Raw genomic sequence first — 26,144 nt, 5'->3', positions numbered from 1 at the left:
TCTTCATTTCTATAGCCTTGCTTCCTCATGGTTCATCCATGATGCCAAAGCCATCAACTGTAAATCCCCTAGTTTTGCATTAGGGTCTCATACATTCAAATCTGTTAAGGCCATGTTATGCAAGTAGAACTCAGACATCTTAGCCCTATCCTCCAATGTGCTTTGATCACAAAGATCAATGAACTGTCTATAATCCTGGAATGGCATAGTGCCTCTCTTTGCTAGGGTCTTGATTTTGAACTGCAACCATTGTTACTTGAGGTATAATGCATAGGACTTAGCTGACATCATGCACTAGATTTCCTCTAAAGATAGACTTGCAGTGGTTGCCAATAGGCTCTCTTTTTCTTGGAGTTGTCCTTTCAACCATGCATTTTCTGCCTCCAACTGAGTTTTCATTATGGCCTCTCTGTCCCTCAGGCCTCTTAGTTCTATGCCCATCTCTTTGAGCTTTTCCTCCACGTTACCTATGTCTTCCACTCCCTTCGACTTGGAAATCTACATCCATCTATGTGTTCTTTCTCTTTCTTTCTCAAGCTCAAAGAATAATGGCATGGAAATTTTTTGTGGAATGACCCTATCGCCTTCAACAAATCTGTAGTAGGAGTCCCACTGCTTTCTTTCTTCCTATTCCTTTCTGCATTATAACATCCCCAAGAGTAGTGTTGGAATGAGTCTCAAGCCAATCCAATTGACTTTGAGCCTTTCGATGGTTTGCATGTACATGGGTGTCATGTTCAGTGCTTCTCTCATTCTTTGAGGAGAATGGTACTCTCTGACTTTCAAATTGTATGGCAAAGTATTCCATCTCCTTTGGCAAGCTTGCATGCTGTCATCCGCTAACAGCCTGAACATATCCTCAAAATGTGTAATTGCTTGCTCTTGGGTAGCAAGATACCTAGGTGCAAGTTGAGGATCATTTGCAATTTAATTATGTGTGCTAATGACAGCCATCGAATTTGACTGCTTAGCTCTTATCATGAGAGGCTTTTCTTGTTCCCTTGCCAATATCTTCTCCATTTTTGTAGCCCTTGCTTCCTCATGGTTCATCCATGATGCCAAATCCATCAACTATAAATCCCCTAGTTTTGCATTAGGGTCTCATAGATTCAGATATGTCAAGGCCATGTTATGCAAGTTGAACTCAGACATCTTAACCCTATCCTCCAATGTGCTTTGATCACAAAGATCAATGAACTGTCTATAATCCTGGAATGGCATAGTGCCTCTCTGTGCTAGGGTCTTGATTTCGAACTGCAACCATTGTTACTTGAGGTATAAATCATAGGACTTAGCTGACATCATGCACTAGATTTCCTCTAAAGATAGACTTGTGATGGTTGCCAATTGATTCTCTTTTTCTTGCAGTTCTCCTTTCAACCATGCATTTTATGCCTTCAACTGAGTTTTCATTATGGCCTCTCTATCCCTCAGGCTGCTTAGTTCTATGCCCATCTCTTTGAGCTTTTCCTCCATGTGACCTATGTCTTCCACTCCCTTGGACTTGGAAATCTGCATCCATCTATGTGTTCTTTCCCTTTCTTTCTCAAGCTCAAAGAATAATGGGATGGAAATTTTTTGTGGAATGACCCTACCCCCTTCAATAAATCTGTAGTAGGAGTCAAGGTTAGGTTGAGGACTAGGTTCCTTTAGCTCTGGGTCCTCCTTCTTTGTTTCTTGCTACATACTCCCTTCCTTATCTAATTTTTGAGTTTCCTGTAGGTTTATCAAAGTTTCTTGTAGGATTTCCTCTACTTCCTGTAGGTCCTGATGTGTATCCTATAGGATGACTTTTCCCTTGGATGAGCCAGATCTAGTCATAGGCCTTCTCACATAAGTGATAGGAGACTTAGGGGAGGTTTGTCCTAAGGATCCTTCTCCTTGAGTTTTTATAAGAGGAGCCATCTTCTCCTGCTGTTTATGTGAGTATTCAATAACAATAGGTTCCTTGGTGGGAGTTTGAGGTTTTCCCTGCCTTATCCTTGTACTTTTTCTTGTTCTGAAGTATAATGGAGTTTGTCTCTATCTTTTACCTTTTTTTTTATAGGAGTCCTAAAGGAAGTGAGGGCAGTTGCTACCTCTCTCTCAGTGGGTTCTGGAGACACCCTGGGTGACTTCTCCTTGTCTTCTACCTCCTTTTTTCCATTCCCCTTTTCATCTTTGTCTTTCTCCTCTTCTTCTCCCTCTAGATCCTCACCTTGTTCATCAATATCCTCCTTGGCATCTTCTCTATTTCTTCACCACTTTCATTCTCTTTCTCTTCCTCTTCTTCCTCATCCATTTCCTCTTCATCCCTCTTTGCTTCTTCTTCATCCGTTTTAGTTTCCTCTTCATCTCTTTCATTGGCAGTAGGACTTTTTTCATATTCGAGGGATTTGATATCCTCCTCTGTGTGCATGTCTCTGAAAATTGCCCATGTGATAGGAATTCTATGGTTGTGGAGGGCATCTTCCACTACAACAAAACAGGCAATTTGCGCCAGATTTAGCACCAGATTCTAGTGCATTTTTTTTCTCAATTGGGATGAGCAACCTGGCGCTAAATCTGGCTCTATTGTACAATTTTTAAAGCGTCCTTTTTTGCACCAAATTTTGCATCTTTTTTACGCCAAATTTTCCATCATTTTCTGCATCATATTTTGCACCAAGATTTTCATTTGGTTTTACAACAGGTTTTGCTTCTAGTTTTGTGCCTTTTTTTGCATCTATTTTTGCATCATTTTTTGCTTCCTCTTTTGTGGAATTCTTTGCTTCTATTTTTGTGTCATAATTTGCATCGATTTTTACACCATCTTTGACATCTTATTTAGCGCCTTTTTTTACATCCAATTTGTGCCAATTTTTGCATCTGGTCTTATGCCATCTTTTGCTTCTAATTTTGTACTTATTTTTACATCTATTTTTGTGCCAAATTTTCTGCCTTTTTTTACACCATCTTTTCCATCCAATTTTGCACCATATGTTGAATCTGCTTTAGTGCAAAATTTCGCATGCATTTTTTCACCGTTTTTTGCATCCACTTTTGCATTTTATTTATCTCCCTTTTTTGCATCCTATTTTGCACCATATTTTTCATTTAATTTTGCATCATTTGTTGCATCCAATTTAGCATCATTTTTAACACCATTTCTTGCATCCAATTTTTCATCCTTTTGAGCATCTAAATTTGCATCCTATGTTGAACCATATATTGCATCCACCTTTGCATCCCATTTTGTGTCTATTGTTACGTTCACTTTTGAGCCATTTTTTCGTCTACTTTTGCATTTGTTTTTTGCACCAAGTTTTGAATGATTTGTTGCATCATTTTACATCCAATGTTGCATCTCAATTTGCATCCAAAATTGAGCCATTTTTATGCCCTTTTTGCACCATTTTTTCTTCTTTTGTGTCCAATTTTGCACCATTTTTTATGTCCAAATTTGCATCCTTTTTGGTATCTAGTTTTTCATCCTTTTTGGCTTCCAAATTTGCATCCTTTTTTCTGCCACATTTTGTGTCCACATTTGCATCTCATTTTGCACCTAGATTTTAGTTGGAATTTTCATCTAGTTATGCATCATCTTTGACATCCTTGGTTTCACCATTTTTTAGTCCCATTTTGCATCTTGTTTTGTGTCTTTTCTTACATCCTTTTTGCATCCTAATTTTACACCATTCTTTGCATCCTCATTTTGGTGTCCATTTTTTCATCCTTGTTTGCACCCAATTCGGTATCCTTCATATGCCCTATTTTGTTCCCTTCTTTGTGTCTAGTGTTGCACCCTTTTTTAATTTTACTTAAAAACCTTTTTGTGTCATTGTTTGCATATTGTTTTGATGGCTAGTTTAACATCCAATTCTACTCCAATTTTTCATCCATGGTTAAATCCACTTTTGGCTTCTTGTTTTAGAGTTTTACTTTTATTTCCATTTATGACCACCTCTATGGGTTCATTTTACTAAGTTCATTTACATAGTGAAATATATTAAATTTTCTAAATATCATTTTGCTGTAGGATTTAATGCATGGTTAGATGAAAACAAAACCCTTTCAGTTTATCTCAGAAACCTAGGACAAACCAATTAAGAGAAAGGTTGTTCTAAGGCTTAGGATTCTTAGTAGATCAAGATGTAGAGTATAGATTAAGAAAAAGAGAATGAATTCTTGTGAGTCCTCGCATGCAGGTCTTCTTGGAGTTTTTCGTATAGCCAAGAAGTGCTCCTAGCTAGCTCCAAAGCTTGGTCCTACACATAAGAGAGAGAATAAAGCAACCTTCACAACATAATATCTTAATAATCAAAACTATAAAAAAACATATAAATATTATTGAATAAATAAATATAAACCAAAAACCCATGCATACATTAGTTAAATAGAAGAAGTAAAGAATGAATAGAAACATATGGAAGGAAGAACAATTGATCCATATGAATAAAGGAGTTGGAGGAAGTTTAAAGTTACAACAATCAGATATAGTTGCAACATCACCTCCCCCAACTCATAGCTCCAAAACTCTCCCTCTCAAGACAGATCTCAAGAGCGTGACAATACAAAATTCCCATCATTTTTTCAATGGCCAAGCCTCTAATATATAGGAAAGTGGAGGCTATGAAGATTTCCAAAATTCCTCATTAGTTCAATTTGGGAAAAATCTTTTGGGTGAATAATGTTTCCTCATATAAAAAAGGAATTTTCCACTTTTTAGATGCTTTTGTGCTTAGGAAAAAGCTTCCCCATGCTTTATGGCTCTTTCCCACTTTTGTATGCTTTTATTTTTTAGGAAAAAACTAAAGATGAGGATAAAGAGATTACATTCCACCATATGTTTCCGAAAGTGACCAAGAATGTCAAATTCAAATTCTAGTTTGCTTATGTTTTAGTTTTTTTTTTAAATATATATTTAGTTTTAGTATTTTTTTTTTCTAGAAAAATATATTTAGTTTTTGGTATATTTTTCTATAAGAAAATTATATTTTGTTTTTATAAAAATGGATTTTAAACATTCCATTCATGCTAAATTTGTGATTTTATGATAGGAGTTTAAATTATATATAGTAAAGTAACTTAATGTCATGTGTCGTGTTGCTGAGATGGGTGTTATACATCTCTTTCTTGCTAAGTTATAGATGTGCTTGGGTTTTCTTAATGCAATAAAACTAATTATGTTCTTCATGATATCTTGAAATGTTCATCTTGAACCAGGCTAATAAAACAATAAAGTTAAAATAGGTTTTCCTTTGTCTTTATAGATCTTTGTCCCCATTAATCTTGGTCTTAATAGATTAATTGTCTTGTGGTGGCCTTGAGTGGTCACTTCCATTAGTTGCATGCTTTGTAGTTTTCAGTTAGTGACATTTTTTAGGCTTGATAATATGTTATTTAATTTATCAAAATGTGTTATTGTCCATATTATTGTTAAATATTAATATTAAATATGCTGATTTTTAAGCATGTTTTAGCAAAACTTTCCCAAAATGTTTATAGATTGTATTTATAATGCAATTATTCTTTGCTTGATGAAATTGTTTTGGATAATTTTTTTAATGATTCATTGATTGATGAAATTGTTATGGATATTTTTTTTAGTATATTAAATTGTATGTGATAAAGTCAAAAATCACCTCTTTTTTAGATTTTCATTGATCAATTTCCCTTAAGGCCATCAAGTTCACCATTTGGTCCCAGGTTAAGGAAATATAGGAGTCATGAAGTGGAATTGTCCAAGCACTTAAATCTTGAGACATGTTTCTTTTTAGTCACTTTATACTTTCTTTCTATGTAAATTTTTGATGAAAATAGTCTTGGAACATGAGGGGGGTCAATAGTAAGCGAAAACAAACTCCTAAAAGAAAAATGGTATGCAAAGCACCCATAAATAATGTTGATATAAGAAGCAAAAATATTAAGTGAGGTTCAACCTCATATAATTAGAAAATGGGGGAGGAATTTCCAAGTAGTAGTGATTGATGCTTAGAGATACTTGGGTGGAATGGTTATTATTTGAAATGATTAAGACATCAAGGTTACCAATATGTTTACCTCTTTTCGCATTATGACAATACAATTTTAGTTAATTGACATTGAGGACTACTACCATGTATCCAATGTCTATGACTCCAATATCGCAAATGGAAACCTCTATTTCTCAATTCTATTTCTAGCACAAGTAATTTATACTCCCATCTCCATGGATTGTTGGGAGTGACTTCAATATTATAAGTGTCTCGAGGAAAGGAAAGAATGAATCGAAATGTTTAACAAGATATTTTGTAAGCTATACCATTAAAGCCACAAAGTAGTCTCCATTAAAGTTGTCAAGAAATGAGTCTCCAACCCACACATGTGGATCAATGAGATGTAATACATGTGTGTGTGGTTACGAACTCAATACACCTCTATAATAACTCCACAAACTTATGTATTTCACTCTGTCACATAAATTGACAGTAGTGTGACATAAGTAAACCAAGAGTAGACATGAAAGCCTTAGGAAACAAACATTCCTTAGATCCTCAATTAGGTGCTTAAATGATGAAGTGAAAATGCAAGGAGAAAAGAAGAATTCATGATTTAACCATCACATACATGTGATCAAGTGTGACTAGGAGTGTATATATTCATATATTTTCCAAAGAGGGAGTGAATACATGAGTTACCATTTATTGGCCCTTATTTTTCTTTCTTTTTCATTTTCTTATATATAGGACTTAGGGAATAAGGTTTTCATAAGTTTGGCACAACTCATAGATATAAGATTTACATGAATTTTCACTTCAACCTTAGAGTTTAGACTTAGATAAATCAATATAGTGTATGTTTAATGATTTTGGCTTTCACTTTTTTATTGTATTCCATCACAAATACAAAAGGGGAAATATTTTGCCACAAATCTATGAATGCTTAATCATAAAGTCGTCATGTGATGAAAACAAATTAATGATGTTATTCTCTATGAAAATGATGGGTATCTTGAGAAAATCTTATGCTTGTGGATGTTTCCTCCCTGGTTGAGAGGGAGTGAGGGTAGACACCATGTTATCCATGTGTCATGTACTATGGCTAGGATTAACAATCGTAAGCCTAGTAAAGGCACTAGTAGGGATAATGGTGGATTGGATAAACATCTGGGACCAATATTTCTTTGAGAATTTGGACATTGACTAGGACTAATCGCCATAAGTCAAGTACATTAATCCAAGATAAGAATAGTCATGAGGATTGAAATTTTCTGGTGTCAAATATTATGATAGTGGATTAGGAAATGATCATGTGAGGACATACTTGGTAAACATCTTGGTGGGGTAAGTGCCTTGAAAGGCAGTGGTGTCCAAATTTATGCCTCCCAACATTGTGCTCTGATCTAATGGAGAGATAAACTTGTTAGTCAAGGCCTTACTATTTTGAAAATTTTGGCTATGATGATGTAAATCATCACTGATGCTTATCAATCTAGATCCCTTCTTATATGAATATTTCAACTTGAGAGTACTTTTTTGTCTCATTATGAGTACCTCGCTAGTTTAGAGGGAGGGTCATCATCTTCATTATTGCCACCATCACCACCATCAATGTGATCATTATTGTCATCATTTCATTATCATCATAATCACCGTTCATGTCTTCTTCATGATCATCATCATCATCATGATTTTGTATATTGTCGTCAATTGTTCATAATTATAGGTATCATAAGAAATATCACCAACCTTAGGACACATGATATATGAAAGAAAAATAACCACTTTATTTTTAGAAAGGATTGATGATCATTAACATCACTACCATTATCATCGTCATTATAATTGTCGTCATCCCCATCATCATAACTAATATAAGTTTTATCATAATTTTTGTCATCTTCATCATGAACATCATAATCATCATTCATGCCATTATTGTTCTTGATTATGACCAAGATGAAAATAATGATAATGATGATCAAATGATGATGACTTGGAAGATGACGCCAAAGATAATTATTATGATTTTTACCATGATAACATTTAAAAATTGGGAGGAATGGCCAAGGTCATTAGCATCATCATCATTGTCATTGTAACTCCCGTCGTCTTTATCATCATTGTCATTATCATAACAATCGCAATTCATGTCATCGTCATCATCTTCATTATCATCATCGTTATAATTATTGACATTGTCATCAGTTGTTCATAATTTTCAATGTCATAAGAAATATAATCAATGCAAAAGATATGATGTGTGTTGGAAAATGGATGCAAAAGTAAACAAAAAAATGGGGGTTAAAATAGACGTAAATTTGGATGAAGAGTGGACACGACATAAGTAGATGCAGAACAAGACAGAAAAATTGAACAAAAGTGGATGAAAAAGTAGATGCAATAGTTCATACAAACTTGAACACAAAATAGGACTCAAACATGGATGAAAAAGTGGAAGAAAACATGGGCACAATAGTAGGCATAAAACTTAGCATGAATTTTGGTGAAACAAATGTGGATACTCCAATGAATGTAAAAAAAAGGGACACAAACTTGAATGCAAAAAGGAGAAAACTTGGATGAAAAAGGGATGTAAACATGGGCCAAACATGGGTGCAATAGTGAACACAAAATTAGTTGCAAAACTAGACAAATCAAAAGTGGATGTAAAAGTAAATTCGAAATGGGATGCAAAAAACCTAAACAATATTTGATGCAAACTTGGACACAAAAGAGGATGCAAATATGGATGGAATAGTGGAAGAAAATGTGGGTTGCAATGATAGGCATAAGATATGGCACAAATAATAGCACAAAAAAGGTGGATGTAATAATAGACACAAAAAAATATGCAAACTTAGATGCAAGACAAGATGCTATAAGGGATGTAAAAGTGGATGCAAACACGGGTGCAACATGAGAAACAAAATTGGATGCAAAATATGGATGAAATGGAAGTACATGCAAAAGAAGATACAAAATGAGATGCAAAACCCAACACAAAAGTGGATGCAAAAATAGATGAAATATTTTATGCAAAAGAGGATGTGAAGATGGATGCAAAATTGGAAGCAAACGTGGGTACAACAGTATGTGAAAAACATGGAACAAATTTTGTCACAACAAAAGTAGATGTAATGATAGATGCAAAAAAAGAAGCAAATGAAGATGAAAAATAGGATGCAAAAAGGGATGTAAAAGTGGGTGTAAACATGGGTGCAACAATGGATGTAAAATAGCTTTTGCAACTTATTTGAAAGAGCAATTTTGTCCCAACAATTAGACTTGTAGCATAAAGAACATGGTTAATACATATGATTCGACCAAAAACTAGTTACTACCAAAATTCAACCAAAAAAAATATTACTGCATAAAAATAGAATTAAAAACCAAAAAAATAAAAACAAAAATTTCCCAAATTAAAAATAAATAAATGATAAACTTTTTTTTACCAAAATTTAGTGATTTTTTTAGTGCTAATACTAACATCACCATTACAACAAGATATTTTTTTAGTGCTAATACTGCCATTACAACAAGATATAAGAGGGATATAATGCAAAAAGTTTAATAATAATATGTATGTAGAAGATGGTCTTCAGACTGGTGAATTCATGATAATCAATGGGGCTACAGTCAAAATAATTGGATGTTATTTACTTTTTTACATAGATTGTCAAAATAATTGCATAAATCGATTTTTTTTAACCAAAATTTAACAAAAACTTTGCTAGTGCTAACATTAGAACCACCATTACAACAAGATATCTTTCTAGTGTTGACAACACCATTATAGTAAGATACCTCAAGAGAGACAGAAAATTTAAAAAGTATGATAGTAATATGTATCCAGAAGATGGTAGTGAAACTAGTAATTGTTCATTCTCATTATCATAATCATTGTCATCATCATCACCATCATCCTTGTCATCGTTATCGCCATCATTACATTATCATCATAATCACCATTCATGCCATCATCATCAGCTCCATCATCATCATCATTATGGACATTGTTTGCAATTGTTTATAATTATAGACGTTGTAAGAAATATCATCAACCCAAAAAATGTGATCAGTGCTAGAAAAGGGTTGTTTAGGACACATTGATATACGTAAGAGAAATAACAACTCTATTTTTGAGAGATGATCGATGATCATCATCATCACCACCATTATCATCGTCATTGTCATTTTTATCATCCCCATCATCATCATTAATGTAATTTCTATCAACATTGTTGTAATCATCATCATCATTCATGCCATTATTGTTTTTGATGATGACCTAGATGAAAATGATGATGATGACACCAAAGATAATGCTTATGATTATGACAATGACAACATCTAAAATTGGGAAGATTCGCCAAGGTCATTAGCATCGTCATCATCATAATCATTGCCATCATCATCATTAATGTCATTGTAACCACTATCGTCTTTATCATCATAATCACAATTCATGTCATCGCCATCATCTTCATTTTCATCATTGTCAATATTATTGACATTGTCATCAATTGTTCATAATTGTCAATGCCATAAGGAATATCATCAATGCAGAAAATATGATGAGTGTTGGAAAAGGGATGCAAAAGCGAACATAGAAATGGGGGCAACAATAGAAGTAAAATTGGATGAAAAGTGGATACAACATAAGTAGATGCACAACAACATGAAAAACCTAACACAAAAGTGGATGCAAAAGTAGATGCAGTTGTCAATGCAAACTTGGATGCAAACATGAAGGCAAAAGTGGAAGCAAACATGGGTCCAATGGTAGGTGTAAAACTTGGCACAAACTGTGGTGAAACAAATGTGGATGCAACAACAGACACAAAAGTTTATGCAAAAATGGATGAAACAAAAGTGGATACAATAGGGGATGCAAAAACATACGCAATATCTGATGCAAACTTGAACAGAAAAGAGGATGCAAATGTGGATGCAAACGTGGAAGCAAATGTGGTTGCAATGGTAGGCGCAAGATATGGTGCAACAAAAGTGGATGTAACAATAGACAAAAAATATGCAAAATAAGATGCAAAAATGGATGTAAAAGTGGAAGCAAACATTGATGCAACAGACAAAACAAAATTGTATGAAAAAAATGGATACAATGGAAGTAGATGCAAAAGTAGATACAAAACGATATGCAAAACCCAATGCATAAACCTGACACAAAAGTGGATGAAAAAATAGATGCAATATTTGATGCAAAAGAGGATGTGAACATGGATGCAAAATTGGAAGCAAACGTGGATACAATAGTGAGTGCAAAACATGGTGCAAATTATGGCATAACAAAAGTGGATGTAACGATAGATGAAAAAAAAGAATCAAAGTATGATGCAAATGAAGATGTAAAAAAGGATGCAAAAAGTGAAATTTAAAATGGGTGCAACAGTGGATGCAAAATTGTATGCAAAAGTGGATGCAATAGAAGTCGATGCAAAAGTAGATGCAAAACGAGACACAAAACCCGATGCAAATCCTGGTCCAAAATTGGATACAAAAAGGGATGCAAAAATAGATGTAGTAGTTGATGAAAACCTAGATGCAAATGAGGATGCAAACGTGGATGCAAAATTATAATCAAAAGTGGGTGCAAAAGGAGGTGCCAAACTAGGCGCCAATTGTGGCACAAAAATATTAGATGCAATAGTGGGTACAATAATAGATGCAAAAGAGGATGTAAATATGGATGCCAAACAAGATGGAAAAGTGGATGCAACAAAAGTAGATGCAAAATTATATGCAAAACTAGACACAAAACTCGATGTAAAACTTGGCGCAAAAGTGATGCACAAATGGATGAAAAAATGGATGCAAAAAATGATTTAAAAAAGGATGCAAAAAAGGATGCAAAAGTCGATGCAAAAGTTGATGCAAGTGTAGGTGCAAAAAGTGGATGCAAATGAGGATGCAAAAGTATGTCAAACAAAAATAGATGCCAAAATTGATGCAAAACCTGGAACAAAACCTGGTGCAAAGGATGACACAAAACTTGGGATAAAATTTGGTGCAAAACGTGGTGCAAAACCTATCGCAATACCTGGTGCTAAACTTGGTGTAAGATTTGGTGCAAAACTTGATGCAAATTTTGTGTCAAGTTTTGCACCATATTTGATAAATGGATGCAAATAGCACCAAAAATGGGCTCTAGATGCAAAAAAAGAAGTAAAAAGGGACGCTAATCGCTGGTTTTGTTGTAGTGTTCTATGATGAGTCTAATTAACCCATGATGGGACAATTGTTGGTAGTTTCCTTCTTTCACCTTCATGCTGATATCTATCAGTGATTGAAGCAGGAAGTAGGGTATGCTGAGTCTGTGGTGAGGACATGTATCTGCTCCGAACTTCAATTCTTCAACAAGACTAAAGTGGTATCCATATGCCACACTATACCTACCTTCACATGATATGTATTTTATAAGGTGGTAGCTTATTTCATTCTAGGGGTGTGGTAGTCTTGCTCTTCTCACTCCATTCTTGTCTTCCATGCCCTCCTCTCCCTCTAAAAAGATTTTCTTCTTGGTAGTTAGGCTATTTCCCTTGTCTTCCTTTTTCCAAGGCACTCCAAAGAGAACTGTGGTAATTCTTCTTATGTGTTTAGGGGTGAGCTCTATGGAGAGGCCGCTTACTGTCAGAAAATTATATATTACAGAGCAATGGAACACAAAATATTGCAGAAATATAAACATAGAAAATGCATAAAAAAAGAGAGACACAAATATATGTGGTTCACCCGGTTTGGGCTATGTCCACGGAGAAACAACCAGTCCTTCCTTTTATATTATCCAACAAAGTGAAGAGATACAACCTACAACAAATTCCCTGTAACACCCTCTTCGCTCTCAATCTCCTCTCTCTTTCTCACTCGGAATACAGATCTATATAGTCCCTCATATATAGTGAGGGGTTGCCTTCTAGGGAAAAAAACCCTAAATTAAACATAACTTCTATCGTCAGATCTCTGCCTAATAAATGGCCCAGGTTGACTAGAAATTACTATACTTCTACAAGGCAATTTTACATCTATTCTTAGCTTCGGGGGCACTGCCCCCTCTGGACCCTCCCTGCAGTGAATATTTTTCGGGCGGCATTTCCGCACCATTTCGAATTGGGGTCCAATGTGGCGATACCTTTGAATACAAAATATAATCAGGCTCCACACCCAACAATCTCCCACTTGGAGACTGATTATAGCAACTCCACCGCTGCTTCATTCGCTGGACAATGAATCCTCTTTGGACCTGGCTATTTCTCATCTTCTTCATCATACTTGAAGACCAATTGAAACTGAACATATTCTCAGTTTCTCCCTGGTTACAACTTTTGTTAGCATATCTGCAGGATTCTGGCTAGTGTGTATCTTTTTCAGCTTCAACTCTCCATCTTCCAACACTAATCGTGTGAAATGGTACTTGAGCTATATGTGTTTAGTCCTAGAATGAAATGCTGAGTTCTTTGCAAGATGAATGACACTTTGGCTATCACTGTATAACGTGCCCATATCATGCTCCTTTCCCAATTCACCCATAAACCTTTGTAACCAAATTATTTCTTTACTAGCCTCTGTCGCAACAACATACTCTGCTTTTGTTGTTGAAAGTGCAACAACACTTTGGATTTTTGAAACCCAACAGACAGCTGCTCCACCTACAATAAATACATATCCTGTAGTGCTCCTCCTATTATCTCTGTCACCTGCCATATCTGCATCAACATATCCCTATAGAGAAATGTTTGAAACACCAAAGCATAATGTTGATTTGTGGTACCTTTCAAATATCTGAGAATCCATTTCACTGCCATCCAATGTTCCTTTCCTAGATTGTTCATGTACCTGCTTACAACTCCCACTGCATGTGCAATATCAGGCCTTGTGAAGACCATTGCATACATTAAGCTTCCAACTGCTGATGCATATGGAACTTTAGACATATAGTCCATGTCTTCTTGGGTCTTTGGGCACATATCCTTACTAATTTTACAATGGCTAGCAAAAGGTGTACTATCTGGTTTTGCATTGTGCATATTAAATCTTTTCAACACTTTTGTATGTACTCATTTTGAGACAATGTTATTTTGCAATTTTTTGTCTCTAGTTATTCTCATACCAAGGATTTGTTTTGCAGCTCCCAAATCCTTCATTGCAAATGAATTTGCCAATTTTCTTTTGAGCACATTTATTTCCTGCATGTTAGACCCTGCAACAAACATGTCATCTACATAGAAGAACAATATAATATAGTTGCCATCATTTTGCTTTTTCAGATAAACACAGTGATCAGAGTGACATCTAGTATAACCTTGTTCAACATAAACTTGTCAAATTTTAGATACCACTACCTTGGAGCCTGTTTTAAGCCATACAAGCTCTTCTTCAACCTCACACTAGTTTCTCCTTCCCTTTTACCTTATATCCTTGTGGCTACTGCATATATATCTCTTCCTCCAAATCCCCATGGAGAAAGGCCGTCTTTACATCTAACTGCTCAAGATGCAAATCTTCAGCTACTACTAGACTTAGAATAGTTCTGATTGAGGTCATTTTAAGAACAGGAGAAAATATTTCATCAAAATCAATACCTTTCTTCTGTGCAAACCCCTTCACCAAAAGTCTAGCTTTGTACCTCTGTTTTCCTCCATCTTCTTCCTTCAGCCTATAAACCCATTTATTCTGCAATGTAGTTTTACCTGTAGGCAACCTGACTAAGTCCCAAGTTTGGTTATGCATTAAGAAGTCCATCTCTTCTTCCATGGCTAGCTCCCACTTCTTCCTGCTTTCAACCTGCATTGCTTCTTCATAACATTTGGGTTCACCATAATCAGTCAACAATAAATAATATAATGAAGGAGAGTATCATTCAGGGGGTCTACTTATCCTGGTAGATCTTCTAACACCACTTTCAGGTGTTTGGGGTGCCTGTTGTTGTTGTGGTGGTTGTCGTTGTTGTGGTTGTTGATTATTATTATTTTCAGGCACCTTTACTTTTTCAGTGATCTCATCAAGGACTGTGTATTCTTTGTTTTCTTTTTCCTGTTTCTTTTCTTGCAACTGATTCTTATACAAGACCTTTTCATTGAATATTACATCTCTGCTCCTAATGATTTTGTGATTTTCATAATCATATAAGCGATAACCAAAATCATTAACACCATATCCAATAAAAGTACATTTATTTGATTTTGCCTCAAGCTCTGTTCTATTTTCTTTATTAATATGGACAAAGGCCTCACAACCAAAAGGCTTTAAAAAGGAGTAGTTTACCTTTTTACCTGTCCATGCTTCCTCTGGAACACCACCATCCAAGGAACTTGAAGGCCCTCTGTTTATTAGATAAACAAAAATATCCACAACATCTGCCCAAAATTGTAAAGACAATCCTGCATGCAATCTCATGCACCTTGCACACTCCATGATTCTTCTGTTCATCCTTTCTGACACACCATTTCCTTGTGGTGTTCTTGGAACTGTCTTCTCTCTGCGAATTCCATGCTCTGAATAGTACCTATCAAACTCGTTGCTACAATATTCACCTCCATTGTCTGATCTGAGACACTTAAATTTCTTTCCTATCTCAATCTCAACCAAAGCTTTCCATTTCTTGAAAGTATCAAATACATCAGATTTATTCTTAATACAATAAATCCAAGTTTTTCTAGTTGCATCATCAATAAAAGTAACATAATAATGAGAGCCACTGAGAGATGATACCTGAGCAGGTCCCCATACATCTGTATGCACAAGCTCTAATTTTTCGCTCTTCTTTTATTTCCCAACTCTGAGAAATCTGACTCTCTTTTGTTTTCCATAAATGCAATTCTCACAGAAGTCCAAATCAACATTCTTCAAACCCGGCAACAAATTCCTTGAGTGAAGGATCTTCATCCCCTTCTCACTCATGTGTCCGAGCTTATGATGCCATAATGCTGCATCTGCTCCTTTGGAAGTTAAAGCATTAATAGAGTTAGAAATACCATTGCATAAATACAATGTACCAACCTTTTCGCCTTTTGCTATTACTAGGGCTCCTTTGGTGACCTTCCAACCTTTATCTATGAAATTTGTCACACAACCTTCACCGCCTAACTACCCTGTTGAAATCAGTTTTTTCTTCAAATCTGGAACATGCCTTACCTCCTTTAGTAGCCATTGGTTTCCATTCTGTTGTTTTACAAGAACCTTACCTATTCCAACAAGTTTACAGGGTTTATCATCACCCAAACGGACTTGTCTAAAATCTCCTTGAACATAGTCATGAAAGTATTTCTTATCAAGTGTGGCATGGAATGAGGCCCCTGAATCTACCACCCAGGAATCAGTAATATTTTCGAAAGAAAGAATCAAAGCATCTTGTAACACCTCATCTGTCACATTTGCTTCATGATTGTTTTCTTGTTGTGCATCTCCTTCTTTTCCCTTCCGAGATCTATAGTGTTTCTTTAGGTGTCCTTTCTTTCTGCATTTCCAGCACATTATCCCCGATCTGGACTTGGATTTGCCTTTCCTTGATTTACTGCGATATCCTGAGCTCTTTCCTCTTTCCATTTTTCTTCCCCTAGACTCTGCACTCAAAGCATTACCCGATGTCTCACCGGAGCTTTTCCATCGCATTTCCTCGCTAAGGATAGCACCGACAACATCATCAAACTTTAAAGTACTAGATCCAGAAATAGACTTACTAATGGCCATTACTAAACCATTCCAAATTTCTGGCAATGGGCACAAGAATAACAGAGCTCTAACTTCATCATCAAAGTTTACCCCTACAAAACTTAACTGACTTGTAACAATATTAAAATCATTTAAATGGTTTGCAACAGATCCACCTTCCGAAATCTTCATATTAAATAGATGCTTCATAAGAAATAACTTATTTGAGGCTGAGGGTTTTTCATATAGTTTCACCAATGCCTTAATTAAACCCTCTGTCATTGTTTCCTTTGAAATGTTGAAGGCGACCAACGCTGCGAAGCATAACCGTACTATTTTGAGTGCCTTTGTATTGAGAAGGTTCCATTCTTCATCTGTCATACCCATTGGCATCTTTATTTTTCCGCCCAATGGTAGGTACAGATCTTTATAATACAGTTAATCTTCCATTTGCATCTTCCACAGCGGGAAGTTTTGGCCATTAAATTTCTCGACCATAAACTTACCATCTTCCGCCATTGCTCCCACTCGAACCAGGAATCCTTCTCTCCTGCGAGTTTGTTAGCCAAAAAAATACCTTCGGCTTTGATACCAGTTGTTAGAAAATTATATATTACGGAGCAATGGAACACATAAAATATTGTAGAAATATAAACACAAAAAATGCATAAAACAAGAGAGACACAAACGTACGTGGTTCACCCAGTTTGGGCTACGTCCACGGAGAAACAACCAGTCATTCCATTTATATTATCCAGCAAACTGAAGAGATACAACCTACAACAGATCTGTTGTAACACCCTCTTTGCTCTCAATCTCCTCTCTCTTTCTCACTCAGAATACAGATCTACATAGACGTAATACAATTCCCTAATATATAGTGAGGGGTTGCCTTCTAGGGCAAAAAACCCTAAATTAAACATAACTTTTATCGTCAAATCTCCGCCTAATGAACGACCTAGATTGATTAGGAATTACTATACTTTTACAAGGAAATTTTACATCTATTCTTAGCTTCTGGGGCACACCCCCCCTATAGCGAATATTTTTTGGGCGGCGTTGCCACCCCATTTCGAACTGGGGTCCAATGTGGCGATCACTTTGATACAGAAGATAATCAGGCTCCACACCCAACACTCACCACAACAGTGGCATGGGTGTTGGTCAATAGAATGAGGGCGAGACAAAATCTCTAGCTACTTCATCATCATACCCCCTCAATTTCTCAAAGTACCCCATCCAATTATGCCTTGTGAATATATCTAGCACAGGAGGGTGTTGGTGAATCCTCATGGTGTTGATGGGCTCCCTTCTATTAAAACCCCCTGTCATTTTATCTGATAAATGGAGGAGCAGAGATGTCAGATACAAAATCTTAATGAAGGAGGAAATTGAACTAAAATTTATGTGGATACAATTCCATTTTACTGCAATCAATTTTAACAAACTAGAAGATTTTTTTTGTTCCTTTCACTTGTAAAAATAGGAGGAAATGTAGAGCCTACCTCTTTACAATGCCTGATGTATCCAACCCATGTTTTTCTCCCTCTGAAATTGCTCACTGCCAATCTTGTACACTTCCTGACTGTACCCTATAGGATTCCTGTGGAATCCTGTAGGATTTCCTGTAGGATCCTGTGGGAGGTCACGCGTAGGAAAAAAATGAACTTTTCCTCTCCTATAGGCTGCTTGCGGACAGAGACCGACTTTTATAGTGTGACCCTCAAGAATGTGAAGGAATCTATGCATGGGGATCAACTTTTATTTCCTCTTATGGCTGATTCGAGTGAGGTGGTGTGTTGGTAGCCGAGGTATGAATATCTATTTTTGGATCGTTGGCCCCACTACCACATCATCATTATCCTCACCTTGTAATCAACTCCCACTTCGGGCATCCATAGTCTTAACTTCTTTCGACCTCATCCTCATTTTCTTTGACTTGACTGTTGCCACATGTGTGAGGACTAACTGTTTTGTCCTCGTTGACTAAACAAAGGTGGCCAAGTTAACATGCCACATTTTGCTTATAAACAAACTCGTTCACAATTTTTACATATTTTTATCACATTATGCAAATGAGAGAGTGGAAGCGAGATACTTACCTGTGGTAACAATACCTTGTTGCAGTTGTTAAAGAAATGAGGTCTTTGTTGTGTGTTGGCTGCATGTGATTTCTCCCTTTTATTTTATATTATCCTTTGATGATTTTCTTAATGTGTAGGTACCTGGTGTTGATGATGATGATGATGTTGTTGTTGCACTGGAGGAGCTTCTTCTACCTTTGGATCTCCCTACTTGAAACTTGTTGCAACCTATGATTTATGCTCTGTTGGATAGGCTGCTACAGGATGTCCTGTAGTTGCTTCTCCCTCAAAAATTGTAATCATATTCTACTGCTAGGACCTGAGGATGATTAGAATGGGAAGAGAGGAGGTCTAGAGGTTTGTGAATGGTAAAAAATATCCTTTAGGTGTTGTCCCCTTGCTCTTTGTCTTCATATTTTTCTCTGTGTTTGTTTTCTTGACAATTGTAAATTTTTTTCAAACTGATTTTTTTTTATGATGAATGCAAGGGTGATCATGATGGAAAGAGGTATGGTAATGAGATGGAGATGTAGGAATTTTATTTTTTTGACATGGGTAGGTCATTTCCTTGCTCTAGGGTTACTTCCTTTAGGATTCCCAAGAAACTTTAATTCTTACAGATCATCCTGTAGGTTTTCAGGGGATCCTGTAGGTTTATAGGGAATCCTGTAGAAAACACAGAACCCTTGAAAACTGAGGCAAACGAGAAAAAAAAATGAAAGGAATGGTGGAATGATGAAGGATAATGAATGGAGAAATAAAAATATGAGTTGAATAGTTCCCTTTTGATTCTTCATTGTTGCTCTGATTTCCCTCCTGCTAACCTGCAAACAATATTTTCATAATTTTTCTTTTCTCTTTCTTTTTTATTTATATATTTTTTTTGAAAAACAACTAGTTTGCCTCCAAGAGGTTTTCATCCTAGTTTCTTTCCCTAGGCACCTCAAGAGAGGTTTTCACCTAGGGATCTTTTTATTTCTTTTCTTTTTGACACCATTGGGCTCCCTCAAGAGGTTTTCAACCCAACAATGGGACTAAGGCGCCTCATGGAGGTTTTCACCTGTCTCCTTATTTTTCTCTTTTTTTTTCTTTTTTCTTAGGGACTTGATGAGGTAGGAGCTAAGACATGCTCCACCACCATCACTGTTTTGTTGATACCATCAATGAACTCTTGCTTTTACAATGGACTTTTGTAAACTTTCAATCTGTGCCAATTAACAAGTAAAGGAATGGCCTCTGCATCTATGGTTCTGATCTACACTGAACCATTATGATGACATTTCTCTATGACATAAGGCCCTAACCATCTCATCCTTAACTTGCCCTTGAAGTCTTTATATTTGGAATCATATAACAAAGCCCAACCACCTTCTTGAAATTGTGTGTCCTTGATGTTCTTGTCATGCCATATCTTCCTCTGAATTTGAGTTACCTCTTTGTGTAAGAGGGCTTGCATTCTGAACTCATCTAACCCATTCAACTGGAGCAATATCTCTTTTTGTGCACTGCTAAGATCTAGATCTATGGGCTTTTTCCCCATAGATCAACTCATAGGGTGTGAATCTAGTGGTGGTCTTCTAGGTGGTATTGTAGGCCTAGGTGGCCTCAACTAGTCGATCTGCCAAATATTTTCTGCTGCTACTAACTACTTTGGTTATAATTCCCTCCAATGCTATGTTGGTCACCTCCACTTGCCCATTAGCTTGTGGGTGATAGGGAGTGGATGTTCTATGCTTGATCTTGTGCTGGCTTAACAAGTCTTCAATCATGTTGGAGGTAAAATGGCTACCTTGATCAGTGATCAGTTCTCTAGGGTACCCAAACATGTAAAATACATTCTCCCTTAAGAACTCAACCACCTTCTACTCTGTTGCTGCCTTGATTACCTTGGTTTCAACCCACTTAGTCAGATAGTTAGTGCATATAATGATGTACTGCTTTTGCTTGGAAGGAGGGTCAATGGGTCCAATGAAATCCATGCCCCGCTTGTCAAATGGCTCGAAAGTCACTTGAGTTTGCAGAGGCATTTCATCCTTTAGAGTAGGCTGTCCCATCCTTTAGCACCGATCACACTGACTAGTATATATTTTAACATCCTGATGAAGAGTGATCCAATAATAACCAACTTGTAACGCCTTGAATGCTTTACTCTTTGTTGCAAAGTGACCTCCACAAGGCGCATCTTGACAGGTCAAAAATATGTTAAAGACTTCCTCCTCCCTGACACACCTTCTCATAATTTGAACTGGGCCTAGTTTGAAGAGTTTGCCCCCAATCCAAGTGAATGGGGCAATCTTCCTCATAATATTTCTTTTCCCTTTGGAGGAGAAATTCAGTGGGAATTGTGTAGATACCAAATAGTTTGTTATGTCAGCAAACCATGGAGAGAGAACTAAAATGGCGAATAAGTGTTCATCCAGTAATTGATCATCAACCATTCCTTCCTCGCCTATAGGCAAAGTTAATCTGGACAAAAAACTGCAACAACATTTTCCTTTCCAGGCTTATCAACAATGGTTAGATCAAACTGTTGTAATAAAATTAACCATATAATTATCCGAGCATTCACATCAGGTTTATTCATTAAATATTCGATTGCAGCATGGTCAATATGTACAAATGTTTGATAACATGTAATGTAATACCTAAATTTGTTTAATGAATGCACAACAACCAGGAGCTCCTTTTCGATCACTATGTAGTTCAGTTCGGCCTTTGACAAATTCTTACTGATAAAGTAAATGGCATAAGGCATTTTTTCATCCATTTGGACTAGAGTTGCTCCTATGGCTTTGTGTGAGGCATCAACATGTATGTGAAAAGGAAGGGCCCAATTTGGGCCTTGGAGAATCAGTGCAATGGTTAACTTGTCCTTCAGGTTGTCTAGGGCCTCTTGACAACTTTTTGACCATACAAACTCAGAGTCTTTGGTAAGCAACCCAAATAAAGGAGAAGCTAACTTGTGGAAGTCTTTTATAAACCTTCGATAGTATCCAGCTAACCCTAGGAAATTTCTAACATCTATCTACTTTTGTGGAGGTGGGACCCTTTGGATGATAGTTATTTTGTTTGGGTCCACCTGCAGTCCTTGCTGGGATATTGAATTACCTAGCACAATCCCTTCAGTCATCAAGAACTCACATTTTTCGGGACTAAGAGACAGGTTCATTTCAATGCTTTTGTTCAACACCTTACCTAGTTGGATAGAGCCTCCTGGAAATCACATCCATAAGGTTTAAAATCATGCATATAAATCTCTACTACATCATGGACTAACTCGGCAAAGATACTTAGGACTGCTCTATAGAAAGTGACAGGATCATTACATATGCCAAAAGGAAGGACCCTATAGGCAAAATTACCCCAAGGAAAAGTGAAGGTGGTCTTATCCTAGTCTTTCGGGCTGATATGGATTTGGTTGTACCTGCTGAATCCATCTAGGAAAGAGAAAAAATTTCTCCCTGCCAAGCAATCTAACACTTGGTCGATGAAAGGTAGAGGGAAATGGTCCTTCTTTGTGTCTTTGTTTAACTCTCTATAATCGACACAAATCCTCCACTTACCATTTTTCTTTGGAACCAACACCAAAGGAGAGACCCACTCATTTTCAGAGATAGGGTAAATGAATCCTGCATGTAGCAACTTTTGGAGTTCTTCTTTGACTATATCTTTGAGAGTTGGATTCATCCTCCTTTGGAGTTATCGGATTGGTTTGCAACCTTATTTGACATAAATGTGGTGAGTACACATCGAGGGGTGCACTCCCTTCATTTCTTTGTAACTCCAAGCAAAGGCATCCATGTGTTCCTTTAGCATGTTGCACAACTTTTCTTCTTGGTGAACAGAAAGAGATGGGTTGATTTTGAAAGTTCTCTCAGAATTGGATTCTATGGTTTTGACATGGATAGGGTTGGAATCGGCTAAGCATAGATCAATGTGATGGTTGTTTTGGGTTTCCTTTACTACTTCTTGTAAGGACAATGTACTGGGAGTTGGACTTTAGAGTATGTGTTCAATCAAATCAGCTTCATCTGGTTGTCCCCCTCCCATGGTTGTTTCTAAGGTATAGAGTTGGGCGAAGTAAACTTCATCTCCTCCTCCTCTTCCAGCCATAAAGGTAAGTCATGTTCTAGAGATGGCTGGGAAGGAGGATTTAGGACTAACTACTTGGACATATGCCCATTCTTGATAGTCATATTTCTAGCCCTGCAGCTAATGTAGGCATCGACAATGGCTATCTAAGACTTCCCAAGGATGAGAAGGTAACCAGTAAGCTTGGCTTTAGGCTGGAGAACTAGGAAATATGTAGGGTATTCCCAAGAGTCAATGGAGACCATCACATCCTCCACAATCCCCTCAAGGGTCACTGTGGAGCATCTGCAAGTTGTAGGACTATAGTGGTCTTTCTCAATGAACCCTGGAGATTGTGCTTGAGCATGGTGTCCTTGTTCATCACATTAATGGTAGCCCCAAGATAAATCAAAGTGTGTGGAACAATGGTGCCATTGATGTGCACATCTACTACAGGGCTTCTAGGGTCCAAATACTTTGGACAGATTACCTACCCCAGCATTAAGTCGGACAGTTGTCCAATGACATTAATGGTAGGGGCATCTCTTCTTCGCCTCCTTAGATTCTTGAAGCACTTCTCCTTGATCAACTTGTTGTAAATAGGCACATATTTTATAGCTTGGAGAAGTGGAATTTTGACACATAGATTTTTCAATTCTCCTAGAAGTTCAGTCTCTTCTGTGGTAGACTAGAGTGGTTGGGTTAATCTCTCAGGAAAGGGCTGTGGATTCACTTTAGGCATGCTTTCCTCTCTTTCTTCCTCAACCTCCCTAGGTGGAGGTAGAGGTTGGTTTTCGAGGAGAACTCTCCCAGATCTCAGGTTGATTTCCTGAATTTCCACATCATAAGCTAGATAGGATGTCTCTCCACTGTATATTGGTTGTGTCTGTCTGTTGTTCAGGTTTGGATTTGGCTGGGCAGGCATCTAGGGTTGTTTAGGTAGAGCAGAGTGTAAGAGTTGTGGTTGAGTAGGTGGTGAAGGCAATAAAGCAGGAGCATTGTTGTATGGGGGCCTTCATCCTTAGGGTGGTGCACTCCACTGAGGTTGTGGCGGAGTATATGGTTGAAATGACTGGATAGTTGGCTGGGAGTGATACTGAGGTGCAAAGGACCAAGGAGGAGGTGTAGACCAGGAAGGATGAGCAGGGGGGCCCCAAGAGAGAATGTATGTGGTCTGGTTGGGGTTTTAATATTCATGTGATGACCCTTGCATGCCTTGTTGGTATGGACTAGGCCCATGGGGTCTCCTTTGGTTTATGTAGCAGAGTTATTCAGTTACCCCTTCAGCTTCTTGATATACAACTTTTAGTATAGGTAGAGAAGGGCACTTGTCTGTGGAGTGGTTTTCTTCACATACTGAGCAGATTTCAATCAAATTCAATGGGAATTCATTCTTAGGGTGCCTCCTGGTGCATCTAGGGTAGAAAGTGGCTAAGGCTCTCTCTGATTCCTCATATTTTATCTTAATGTGCATAGTTTCCATCTGTAGGGCGACAATTTGCAACACCTCACTCTTGGAATCCTCCAGCATGTTTCCAATTTCACCCTTGATGGATGCATTGGAAGAGGATGGACTAACCATAGGTTGACTACCCCTACCCTTTTCCTAGCTGCCCTAGAATGGTTTCTAAAGATAGTCTTGATATCCTCATAGGGTAAATGATAGATGCCCCCCCGCTAACAAGTTTAGGGTATCCTGAATATCTTCCTTACTCCTGTAAGCAGGACTAGCTTTAGTGACTTAGGTTCAAGTGTGCACTTGGCCCTTTTGTAGCTAAGCTGAAATCTTTCTTCATAATCTTATAGGGATTCATCATGCCCTGAGGTCATCCTGAAATTTTCCTCTTTAATGTCTCTATACCTATAGTAGTCCTAATACTTGTTGTTGAAGGCTTGCTGCATTTGATCCCAAGTTGTGATGATATCCTCGAGTAAACCCATGAACCAGCGCAAAGTTGCATCCTTGAGAGTGGATGGGAATAGTTTCAACTTCTGCTCATCATTGGTGCAGTCATAGGTTCGACATATCACAACAAATTCAAATAAGAAAGTGTCTGGATCTTCTAAGTTCAAGCCATGGAAATGAGTAAGGGAAGAGGGGCTTATATTCTTCATATTAGTATCCCCATTGGTTTCCCTGATGGGGAAGGCACCCTCAACTCTTTTTCTCATTCCTCTGTCATTTCTATTTTCAGCCGTTGGATCAGTAGGAATGGGTTCTTCTTCTTCTTCTTCCCCTGTAGGTTCTTCAAATATTTCAAGTTCCTCACCTAAGGGTTCCTCCAATTCACAGCCACCAAAGAAGAGGGAAGGTTGGTTGTTTGAAGCAGTGGGGGTATTTGGAAAAACTTTCCATAAGTTATCCCTATTCCTACGAGGCATGAAAATAAATATTTTTGTTTTTTTTTTTAGTTTTTTCAAACTTTTAAAGTGATTGCAAGATTGAAATTGCAAACTGAATGAATACTAACTACTTGAATGAAATATTACTTGCAGAATGGAAAGGAAAGAAAAGAATGCGGAATGGAAAAGAAAGCAACTAAATTACTCTTGGAGAAATGAAACTAATATTAGAATATTAGAAACAAGAAATGGAAGAAGAAAGCAATAATCACATATTACTCAGACACCTCCCCGACAATGGTGCCAAAAAGTCTTGAGCACTAGTATTGTAGTAAGAATCTTGCAACTCCTGAGGCTACTAGCTTTACTTTATCAACCCGGGGTTCATACAAACTTGGAGGTGACAATGTTGTGTACACGAGTAAAAGTGATGGTTCTGCCCTTTTGTCACTGTTCAACTGGCAAGATACCACTATGGTTTTCCAAGCCATACTTCTATGGATTCATAAGAAGCTTCATTACTGATGAGGGAAAGAGAAATCTACTCTAAGAGAAATCTTGTCTATTGCAATAAGGAAAAACACTGAAATTCAATGTTAAAATCACCATTTCCTACCTAACTGCTAAGAGACTATGTTTCAGAACAAATGTTAGATTAACATGTATGAAATTATATTCTCTTAAGCATGTAAATTCACAACATAAACATTCTACTACTGTGCATGTAAATGGATAAAATAAATATGTTTTTTTCCTTTTTTTCTTTTTTCCCTTTTTATGGGGAAGTGCGAAAGCTAATCTCTCTTGGTGATGTGGTAGGTGGCTTAGGGATGGTGATGGATGGTTGGAAGGTTTGGGAGACCCTTAGGTGACCTTGCCTGGCTTCTTATAAGTTTTCCCTCAATTCAGCCTCAAAACAGGCCGCTACAAGAAAACCTTCACGATGTCCTAAAAACCTACAGGATTCCCTGTATTTCTACAGGATACAACCGAGAGATAAATGATGGATGTTGAAGGTGATGGAAGGCTTAGGAAAGGT

This window comes from Pinus tabuliformis, chromosome 7 (genome assembly GCF_031772625.1).
Source record: "Pinus tabuliformis cultivar Carrire ecotype Pingquan chromosome 7, CPIR1, whole genome shotgun sequence".
Classification (NCBI taxonomy): domain Eukaryota; kingdom Viridiplantae; phylum Streptophyta; class Pinopsida; order Pinales; family Pinaceae; genus Pinus; species Pinus tabuliformis.
Note: the sequence above shows the minus strand (reverse complement) of the source record.